Below are 11,820 nucleotides of genomic sequence, written 5' to 3'. Positions count from 1 at the left end.
CTGGCTGATATTTTTCTTTTCTTTTACAGTGAGCTGCACTGTTCTCATATTAGAAAAGGGTAGCATTGGGTTCATGAGAACTGGGTGGGGGAGGGGAGTCATGCACGTGAGAGCCAGTTAATCCTGGAACCTTGGAAGTGGTCAAGTCTGCTCAAGGTCTTCAGCACTCTGTGAACTAAATGTCAGGGTCCATGCCTGGAGAAAAAAAAAAGAGGAGAGAAGGCCAACTCTGGCTGGCTTGGTAGGGAAGGCTGCGGGAGAGGCCCTGGGCATCAGGGAATGGACATAAAGCAGCACCCTTAACACGCTCCCTCCGACATTTAAGTCCCACTGTGCAGGTGCTATGTAGAACCTTCCTGGCCGAGGAGACAACTCACTGTTCAGCTGCTGGTTGGATGGCTTGTTGCTCACTGGTGGTGACATCAGGCCTCCTGGGAGCCCTTGGCTGTCAATCAAAAGGCTTTTAGAGGCAGTGAGCCATCTCTGCTCCTCTCTCTTTTAAAGGGACAGCTTCTCCCTGGATGAGGGTGCCAGGCTTAGGTCACCTTGATGCTCTTTCTCGGAAGAGTCTGATTCCAGAATAGTGGAGACACCAGAGAGAGATGGGGGAAGCGATTAGCATAATTCCCCAGAGCCTGGTGTTTAACCATGGCTCTACAATGCTGACAATGGAGAGGAAGATACAAACAAAAACAAAGTATTTAGAAACAACCAGGCATAGCAGCACACCTGTGATCCCAGCACTCGAGAGGCTGAGGCAGAATTATGAGTTTGAGACTCTGAGACATATGGTGAGACCCTACCTCAAAAAACAATTAAATAGTCAGCATGCAGAAAGATTTAGCAGAGCTTGGAAGTAGCTTGGTGGGTAAAATCCAGGCTGCACGGGCCCAAGGACTAAAATTCAGATTCCCAGAATCCATGGAAAAGTTGGGTGGGTAACAGCTCACTCGAAATCACAAGCGGGGACTGGGCATCACTGGCAAGTTAGCTGGACTAACCGAATTAGTAAGTTCCAGGTTCAGAGAAACCCAGACTCAGTAAAGCAAGGAGGAACATGATCATAGAAGACACACAGGGTCAACCTCTGGCCTCCGCATGAACAACGTGTGACATACATGCAAACACACAAGCATGCACACATCACAGAAAATGAGGAATTACAAGACTGGAAAGGTGACTCAGCAGTTAAGAGCACTGGCTGCTCTTCCAGAGGACCGGGGTTCAATTCCCAGCACCCACATGGCAGCTCACAACTGTCTATAATTCCTATCCAGGGGATCTGACACCCTCACACAGACATACATGCAGGCAAAACACCAATGTACCTAAAATACAAATAAATAAATTATAAAATGAGAAATTACAACTGTGAGATTTAACAGTTCTTTAGCTACTTTTAAAATCATTTATATTTATAGATATAATTTATGTGTATCTAAGTGGTCCTGAATGAGTATACGTGTGCCATGCGCTTGCAGAAGCCCATAGAAGCCAGGACATGGCATCAGGTCCCCTGGAATTGGAGTTATGGATGGTTGTAAACCACCATGTAGGTGCTGGGAAACAAACATCTCCGAGCCATGTCTCCAGGCCCTGTGCATCTTCCTAAGTAATAACAATGTTAGAGCCTTCAAATGTATCTAATTTGGAAGAAAAATGCATTCCCTAGCCTCTGCTGCAGCTACAGGCAGCATATAATAGCTACGGTCAAGAGATCCAGGCTAGGAATTTGTGGGAAACTTTCCTTTTCTGATATGGTAATTTTTCTCATTATTCCTGAGAAAAACAAGACCATGCTGGCTGGAGGTAGAATGCCGGCCGGTTTTGCGCTAGGGAGGAAAACCAAAGGAGAACTGCAGAGAGCCTGACATTCTCAAGGTATAGAAACAGCGTCCGTGTGTGCTGGCTGGCTTTATGCCAGCTTGACACAAACTAGAGTCATCTGAAAGGAGGGAACCTCGATAGAGAAAATGCCTCCACACGACCCGGCTGTAGGGCATTTTCTTAACCAGTGATTGACAGGGGGGAGCACCTAGCCATTGTGGGTGGTGCCATCCCTTTGCCGGTGGCTTGGGTTCTATAAGAAAGCAGGCTGGGCAGGCCATGATGAGCAAACCAGTAAGCGGCAGCCTTCCATGGCCTCTGCATCAGCTCCTGTCTGCAGGTTCCTGCCCTGACTTCCTTCAGTGAGGGACTATGATGTGGAAGTGTGATCCAAATAAACCCTTCCCTCCCCAACTTGCTTTGGGTCCTGGAGTTTCATCACAGATATATAGCCCTGACTAGGACACCGTGATCACCTAAGTATCTCACCTCTGTTCCATGTTTATTTGTCACGGGGTTGCTGGGTTTTCTATAAGCCATGGCTAATGGCAGCCTTTAACCGAGTCACTCAACCATATAAAAATATTAATGTAGTTGACAGAGAATAGGAAGTTTGGAGACAGATGAAAAACTACAGCGCAGCAACACCAATGTTGTGTTGAAGGTAGTCACCACCTGAAACCGGAATGTACACCTTAGGGTGCACGAGGCTCTGGGCCCAGTCTCCATAGCTGAGAGGAATGAAAGAGAAAGAGGAGAGGGGAGAAGATCTACAGTTAAAGCAGGGTCAGCTGCAGCCTGTTAGTGTATTCTAGAAGCATACTTAACTGCTAGCTCCCTGGAGGGGTAGGGGGGCAGGTTTGTGGAAGCCAGAGTTGGGTATCGCCTTCCATGACCCTCCACGTTACCATTCTAGGACAGGGGCTCTCCCTGCACCCAGACCTGACTGATGGATGCATTCCTGAGCTCTGTCTGCCTCCACCAACCCACACCCTCATGTCACGTCCCCATGTCCACTCCCACATTCCACTCCCAGGCTCCAAGCGGGGGTTACAGATGTGAGAGGCTATGCCTGGTGACTTTATTTTGATTTGTTTGTTTGTGTGTGTGCACGGGTATTTTGCTTGCATTTATACCTGCATCACGTATGTGTCTGGTACCCAGGGGGGCCAGAAAGGGACATCAGACCCCTCGGATCTAGAGTTGCGGGTGGTTGCGAACTGCCGTGTGGGTGCTGAGAATCAAACCTAGGTCCTCTGGAAGAGCAGCCAGTGTCTCTCCAACCCCAACACCAGGCTTCTCGACATGGGTGCTGGGATCCAAACTCGGGTCCTTATGTTTGCATATGAGCATGTCTTGACTGAGCTGTCTCCCCAGGGCCAGACTTTTTGTTTGATTTTGCTTTTAAAGTCTAAATTTTTAAGCAAATGTGGATTTACAGGAAAGTTACAAAACAGGGCCCAGACTTCCCATCGGAAGTTGGCTCTTTAGTCCTCCTGCTAGGACATTAACATCTTACATAAGCACTGTACATTAGTGACGATTAAAAGATGGACTTGGTGATCAGATTGGAAGTCTATTATTAACCATTCTACATATTTAATTCAGATTTTCTAATTTTTTCCAGTGATGTCCTTTTCTCTCCTAGTTCCTTAATGAGAATGTCATCCTGTGTATAGATGTCCATCTCTTTGGCCTCCTCTGGCCTATGAGCTTCTCAATCAACTTGGGTTTCAACCCTTGACGCTTTTGAAGGGTAGCAGTTGGATCTTTTCTAGAATGTCTCTAATTTGCCGAGTCAGAGGCTGGGAAAGAGACTCCACGGGAGCCACAGGCTCGCCTCATCACACGACCTGGGAGGATGCGCAGGGCACACGGGGCTCTTCTCAGGCCACGTTTCTGTCTGGCTTTCCCATATTGCTTACCACGAGTTTGCGAAAAGAGAAAAGTCTGGAGACTTCCACCAAAGTGGGAGGCCAATTTTTTATGTGAGAGAAGGAAGCGATGTTCAGGGCTTGGCTGGAGGAGGGAAGGGGAGATAAGTATAGCTGCGCTATCAAGGTTTAATCGGTCTGGAGTCTGGCCAGGGTGCAGTGGAGATGACCTTGAGAATTGTGTGACTGCCGCCAGAGTGAAGAGGGCCTTCTGGAGATATTTTTAATACCATGTTATTTCCCTTTGAACTCATCTCCCTGAGTGAGAGTGGGGCTGCCCGCGCAAGCTCTTTAGCTTTCAGCTGACTCCACTGTAGAGTAAGTCAGGTGGGCCAGACACGGAGCATCATGGTCTCTATTGCAGTACCTCTCCTTGTTTGCTGTGTCTCAAACACAGTCCTGCTAGGTAACTATAGCAACCCTCTCTTTTTCATAGGGAAACAGACTCCAAAAGGCAAACGATTTGCCCCAAACCAGACGTATTTTGGCAAGTGAGGATCCATCAGACCGTGATCTGGGAGGCACAGCAAAGTCACCAGATGTCTGTGACATCACACCTGTGCTATTCCTCTCCCATGTCACACCGCACGCTTCCCAGGAGGAGCTGCGGGAATCCAACCATGGGCAAGGACAGTGAATCTGGACCATTCTCCCAGCTAGAAGAGTCTTTGCAATTTCTTGGCCTCTCCACAGACACCCCTATCTACTGGAAATCTTAGAAGCTACAACCAAAGAACCCCACGAAGCTGGGACAACTTTCCCCTGACTCTTCTTGGCAGGACACCACTGTGCAGGGAGAAACTCAGAAAGGAGGGTTGGGCCAGTGAGATGTTTCAATGAGTAAAAGTACTTGCCATGCAAACCTAAAGGCCCAATCCCCAAACTCATTGTGGAAGGAGAGAAGTTGTCCTTGTAAAAGTCATCCTCCTATGACACACGTGTGCCTGAACTCATACACACATCCTATACACACAATAATAACAATAAGTAAAAGAAAGAAAAAGAAGGTGGGTGGAGAGAAAGAGAGACACAAAGATAACACTTTGCTTTCAGATTCCTCCTTCTGCTTAGCCCAAAATCCAGGTTGCATTTTGTGCCTGTAGGGCTGGATTTTAGCTAAAGAAACAGCCTTACTTATTGAAGCTACTTCTAGTTCGTTTTTTTTGTTTTGTTTTGTTTTTTTGTTTTTGTTTTTGTTTTTTGTTTTTTTTTTTTTTTTGGTTTTTCAAGACAGGGTTTCTCTGTAGCTTTGGTGCCTATCCCGGAACTAGCTCTTGTAGACCAGGCTGGCCTCGAACTCCCAGAGATCCGCCTGCCTCTGCCTCCCAAGTACTGGGATTAAAGGCATGCGCCACCACCGCCCGGCTCTAGTTCGGTTTTTGCAACTTGAAACCGGCATCTCCTGATGGACACTTTCTGCCCACTCCAGTCTCTTCTCTCCCAGGGTGTCATCATTCCTGTGGGCTTTTCCTGCTTGGACCCCCAGATCTGTCTTATGAACACAGCCTCTGGAGTGAGGGATTGGAGCCCAGTCCAGCTAGATGGCCTTGGACAGACTTCCACTCTTTGAGTTTGTTTCACGTGGTAAGCGATAACTGCAAGACAGACATAAGTATGAGACAAGGTAAGTGCACGGCGTGGTCCAAATTTAGCTGAGCACTGACTGTTTGGTAGCCATGATTAATATTCAACTCTCTTTGCCAAGTGCCTGTAATTTACTTATTTCCCAATTCCATGAGACATCTGCTGACTGAGGCCATTTTTTCCCCTATATGATTCATATACCACTGGAAGCTTCTAGAGAAGCCTCTCCAGAGCGAGGCTTTGTGTAGTCAGGAGTAGAACTGTATGGTCTGTGCCCAGCTGTGTGTTGGCAACTATTTTTCAGAGATGGCATTCTCATGCCATCTCATACCAATGAGTTATTGAGTGACTTCTCGATCAACACCATAGAGTTCCTTTTCTTGTCACTGTGGCAAATTACACAACATAAGCAACTGAGGGAGGACTTTATTTTGCCCAGAGCCTGCAAGTTCAGTCCATTGTGGCAGAGAAGGCACAGCACCCAGAGCAGAGTGTCAGGAGCATGAGGCGGCAGGCACGGCATCCAAAGCGTCAGAAGCTTGAGGCCGCTTGTCACATTGCATCCTTAGCCAGGAGATGACTGTCAGCAGAGAGAGTACTGGGGTTCACCTCACTCTTTCCTTCTTCTTCAGTCAGGGTTTCCAGCCCAAGGTTGATGCTACCCACTTTTAGATGGGCCTTCTAACCTCAGTTAACGTATTCCAGAAACTCCCTCGTAGACATGACCAAAGAAAGGTTTGTCTCCCAGGTGACTCTGGGTCCTGTCAGGTTGGTGATAAATATTAATCAGCAGAGAGATGGAAAAAGCAGTGAAGGACAAAAGAGAAAACATGATTTTAAAAAAGTCCTGCTGTTCCTGCTGAGTCCCAACCCCACAGAGGGCACTGCGCATCCACTAACCCGAGAGGGTTGCCTAGGCGTGAGACAAAGGAGCTATGAGGAGTGGGGAGGAACTTCTCAGCCCTACTCAGTCAGGGCACAGGCTGCCTTTGGGGATGAGAGTCACAAGAAAGTTCCATTGGCTGAGGGGAATTCTCAGAAGGGGACAGCTGGGACCTCTGAGTTACCAAGTGTGACAGAAGCTGGGGGCGGGGCAGGCCATGTGGGGAAGGCCATCGAGCCAAGGCCTTAGTGTGCATCAGTCTCTGGCGGTCACTACTCTGATGACCATTTTCGTGAGGAAAGCGAGAGAGAAAGAGATGTCAGATGTTCTGCCGCTGTTGGGGCTGGTGTGGCGGAGGGAGTCTGTGGCACCACGGAGGTGGTGCTGAGAGTGACGATGTCTACGGCTACGTGCTGGTTACGGGTGGGAGTAAAGGTCACGGCGCCCACGTCCCTGTTTCCTCAAGGTTTGCCTCTTTCTCTCATGCTTTGTGTTTCTTCAGTGGCCCCGGGGAACAAAACGACTTAACATTTCCTCTTATCAAGACACGCAGATGAAAAACATGACAGAGAGAATAGAAACGCATTCACCCTTCCTGGGCCGACCTGCTGTGTGTATTTTTTTAAAAAATAATGCACACATTCCCAGGGCTGTCATTTATTCTATTTGCTACTGTGTGTCATGGCTCATTGTGAACTATAGGGGGCGTGGTGACTTCAGGCTGCTTAACATGTCAAACCTAGGGGTGGAGTTTAACATGCTAACATTGTGCAGGGAGCCCTGGAGTTGCTGGCATGCACCTGCCCCACCTGAGACATTAAACTATGGGTGTAGCTGCAGTGGTTTTCCTGGGAGTATGAGAGCTATGGACTGTGCCTGTGGGTCAGCAAGTCAGCATGCTAACGGGGTATGTTTACAGTGTAAGCCACTGTGTCTCTCTTGGTGTGTGCCAGGGTCTCTGCTCCCTTCCCTTCTCCCTTCCAAAGTGATGTCACCAGGCTGGCTACCACTCCAAGAACCCACCACTGGGAGATGCTCTAGAAGAGTTCTCTGCACAGGAACTATCCTGGGCACTTGTAAAGTTCATCTGTTCACACAACCGAGCACCAGTGGATCAGTGGGGAGCTGGACACTACGGGTGGGGGTGGGGTGCAAAACTCCCTGCCCTCCCAGACACACAGGTTAGTGGGTTTTAAATATGACCCATTCAGGCCAGTGGTGGTGGTACGTGCCTTTAATCCCAGCATTCAGGAGGCAGAGGCAGGGGGATCTCTGTGAGATTGAGACTAGCCTGATCTACAGAGTGAGTTCCAGGACAACAGGGCTATACAGAAAATCCCTGACTCGAAAGACAATAAATAAGTAAATAAATAAATAAATAAGACCCATTCTGATCATAGGTGGAGAAACTGAGGCTTAGTGAATCTGATAAAGGTCAGGGAGCAAAGGTCAGAGCTAAGATTGTAACTAGGGTCAGCCTCATCCCAAAAGCCCGGCATGTTAATTCTGTACTGGGCAGTGGACAGTGTGTCTGCCAACATGCCTGCCTGTCTGACCGTCTGTTTGTTTGCTTGTTTTCTCACCCCCACTTCCTCCCTCCATTCTTCTGGTACTAGAATAATTAGTTGCTTTCGGAAACCCACTCTCCACAAGGCCATCTACAAAGTACCAGCTGCCTTCCTTCATTGAGGCTACACGGTCTAATACTGCTTCCACTTGCGAGACTTCCCAGAACTGGGGCTTCCGGTGAGCCCGGCTCTGTCTGCCAGCTTTGCTTATGGTTCTGTGCACCTGCCTGAGATTCTTCCATCAAGCGATATTTTCCTCCAATTATGTGGACCCGGTTGCTGTCGCACATAACGCAGTACCTAGGCTAATAGAGTATGCACCCTCCATGCTCCTGTGCGAGTCCCAAACAGGTCTTGGCATTGCCTCACTCTTTGCCCCTGCCTCACGGAAAGACCGAGGAAGGAGACCCCGTTTACGTGAGCCAGGCATTGCCAACATCCCTGCTCTCTAGCCTCATCTTCAGATTAGAACCTTCCGAGAAATGCTTCCTAGTTCTGCATGACAGCCTCAGGCATGCAATGCGGCCCACTAAGCAGGAGTGGCGGCGAGGTCTGAGCTGTATTTGAGCTTCTCTGCTTACACGCAGGCGCAGCGTCCTGCGCTCTGCTTGACGGGGACGGTGCTAATTACTGCACTCTTGCTCATAGCTCAGCTAGGACAGGTGATAGCTCAGCAAGTTCAGAATCACAGCCCCAGCCAACTCTTCCTCCCTCGTGTCTATTTTTGGGTCACCCCAGGTACTTATTAATGCCACATGCCAGGGCTATAGGTCAGAAAAGAGACATTTCTGGGATAATGTATCAGTCAGGATTGCACTGGGTGGCAGTAACAGAAATCTGACCAAGTAGTAGCTTTCACCTTCTCACCTCATGAGACAGTCTGGGCAGGCTCAGAGCCTGAAAGAAATCCTGTAGGACAGAAGTTCCTTCTGCTGCTGCCACTACCTCAGTCCTTAGGAAGGGGGTTCTCCTCCTCCCAGTCACAAGATGGCTGCCTCGCTTCCAGAAAGCTCACCTAAATTCCAGGCAGAAATCAGAGCAAAAGGAAAAGGCCTGTGCTGGCTGAGGAGTTATCATAGGCATTGTGTCTGTAGGGTCATCCCCTCGCCCCTAAGGAAGACTGAGCTTCCCAGAGAGCGCCATCATGGTGCCACTGATGTCTCTTTGTGCTATGGGGGCCTCTCAGCTCCTTGAAGGAAAGAACTCAGACAAAAGACAGACAGTTTAAGCAGCAGTTTAGTTAGAAAGCAAACAGCCAAAGAGAGACTGGAGTGGGCTGCCGGGGGCTCTGCGAGACTGGAGTGGGCTGCCTCAGGGAGCAAGCACCCCTGGGGGGTCTGGAGTATGGAAATTTTTATGAATATGTATGAGATGGATGGTAGGCTTACAGGGTAAGGTCAAGTTTTTGCCATCCCAAACCATGGTGGTATTAACCCGGGATCAACAGCCTCATTGGTGGACGTTAAAGCACATTTTATGAACCTGTTCCTATAGCCTGGGGTAGAAGTTTGGACCTTAGTGTTTTTGAAGTTTTCAGTATGCCAGTACTTCAGATTCACAGCCGTCTGTCTCCTAGACCAGAGCTGTGAGGCAGGGGGGTTCTCAGTGCCAACAGGATGTTGAAAGCCAATATTGACGACCAGAAGTAGTTGAGTACACCTTTAATCCCAGCGCTCAGTAGGCGGGGCAAGCCGGTCTCTGAGTTCAAGGCCAGCCTAGTCTCCAGTCCAACTAGAGCTCTAACAGCAGAGAAGGAGGAGGACGAGAAGAGAAAGACAGAAAGAAATCCAGGAATTGAATTTGTCCACCAGAGGTTTTGATGAAACTAGGTGAGGCTTGGACGTATTATTTTTAATTTCTTTTAATCTCTATTTTTAAAAAACAAAAGGTGAAATTTTTTTAAGTGTGTGGAGGGTTGTGGGGTGTCTCTGCAACCACTACAGGCAGTGGAGCAGCGATCCGAAGGAGGCAAGAAGGCATTCAGTTCAACCCAACTCAGTAGATGGTATTGGGTCATACTCCAAGGATCTGACCCCAAGTCATTCATTTTAGGCATATTTAAGCACAGCACAGTTGGGTGAGAATTTTGCTGGTGATAATTAACTCACTCTCACGTGCAAAACAAAGCCAAAAAAAAAAAAGGAAAAAGAAAGAAAAGACCCGAGAAGAATAGAGAAAGGACTGTATTCTGTTCCTTTGACTTTTGTTCAAGCAGAGTTTCTACAGAGGCATCCCTGAAGAGAAGAAGTCAAAATAAATGAACAAGACAGCAAAGCACAGCCCTTGGTCTTGGCACACAGGCCTGTGCCAATGTTCCCCTTTGATGTTGAACTGGGCTCTCCAGAACTCCGTCTCAGCCTTCAGACCCAAGAAGTTGCTTTTCAGCTGTGTTTTCTCGACTTGTCGTCCACTCAAGTACTGCAGCTGTGGGAATTGTCGACGCTGTTCTGGGGTTCTGGTTCTAATGTTCCTCGCTGTTGCTGTGGAGGAACGTGAGAGCCACTTGCTCCCACAGACACCGGCCTGTGTGACACTTCCTTGTCTCTGTCGTGGAGAGTGCTACCACGGGAACATGTGTCTGTGACAGTCTGGCTCTCGGGACTGGGAGATGAATTAAATCCTGGATCTGACCCCACGGAATTCTCTTTTGTGGGCCTTCCATTTGAATCTTCTCATCTCCTCCCATCTCTGTAAGCCCAACAGGATGACAGGTCACCCTCAGTGTGAGTGCACATGGGCCCCACGATGACATCTAGTGGTGAGTTCCTGTCTTTGTGCTTAGTGAAATAGTCCATTGCTCTCATTTAAAAAAAAAAAAAAAAAAAAAAAAAGTAACAGCAAGAATCCAGACTGCTGCCTCTGACTGGCATGGTTCAGAGGAAGTTGGACCTTAGTGTACGGACTGGATGCACCTGAGTTGTAAATTCTCTACAGTAACCAAGGCTGCCGGCCTACAGGTAAACACAACAGAGAAAGGGGAGGCTGCTCATCCCGTCTACACGGCAGGGTTTGACACTCTCTGAGATGCTATTCTTAAAGATGAAGTTCTGGGCTGCAGTCACCTGCCTCTCAGCTCTCTTTCCTGTGCACTGAGAATAGCTAGTAAATAATAATAATAGAAATAACCTGCTTGAGTTCCTATTATTCATTTGAAAGTTCAACACAATGTTTTGATTAATTACAAAATTAAAAAATAACTGTAACAAATGTACAGTTTGGGAGCTGAGAAGATGGCTCGGCGGGTAAGAATGTTTGCTGAGCAAGCATGAGGATCTGAGTCCTCACCCTGCACTCAGGTCAAAACTTAAATAGAACCACATAAGCCTACAGCCCTAGAGCTGTGGTGGAGGGTGGTGGAGACAGGGAAATGCTGGGAGCTTGCTGACTGACTCCCAGCCTAGCTCCACATCCAGTGGGCACTTTCTTGAGTGACAGAGAAGGACACCTGATGTCCCCGTCTGGCCTGTACATATGTGTGCACAGGCACATACATACCTCCACACACTGTCAACTACACCACACTCACGTACATGCATGCACACCACATTTTAAAAAGCAGATGTGCAGTTTGACCCCGTTTGTTTAAAGTTAATTATGTATGTATTCTTATACACATATTTGTCTATCATAGACTTACCTGTGCCTGTGTATATTTATATAAGCACAGCATATGCCGCCTAGAATGCAGTTCATCGCATCAGCAATGAGATTACGCTGACTGCCTTCCCCTTCGCTTTTCGCTAACAGGTTTACGATGCACACATCATTTTGACAAAGGAAAACTGAGTTCGGGGGCCAAGGAGACTTATGGGGTCTATCTGTTCATCTTTCCTCCCTCCAAATAGCCTATATCCTACGGGAACCAAGAAAAGTATCTCAAGATTCTAATGGAGGCTATTAAATAACAGTAGCTGCATCTTGGAATTAAGAAATTTAGACTCTGCCTCATGGTGTGTTTGTTGAGCATCCTCTGCTCTCCCCATCCATGGGTAGCTCTAGAGGCAAAACTACCATGAATGGGTTT

The sequence above is a fragment of the Microtus oregoni genome, unplaced genomic scaffold, assembly GCF_018167655.1.
Source record: "Microtus oregoni isolate MIOR12 unplaced genomic scaffold, Mior012 000020F_ref0000438, whole genome shotgun sequence".
NCBI lineage: Eukaryota > Metazoa > Chordata > Mammalia > Rodentia > Cricetidae > Microtus > Microtus oregoni.
This window is presented reverse-complemented; position numbering follows the sequence as displayed.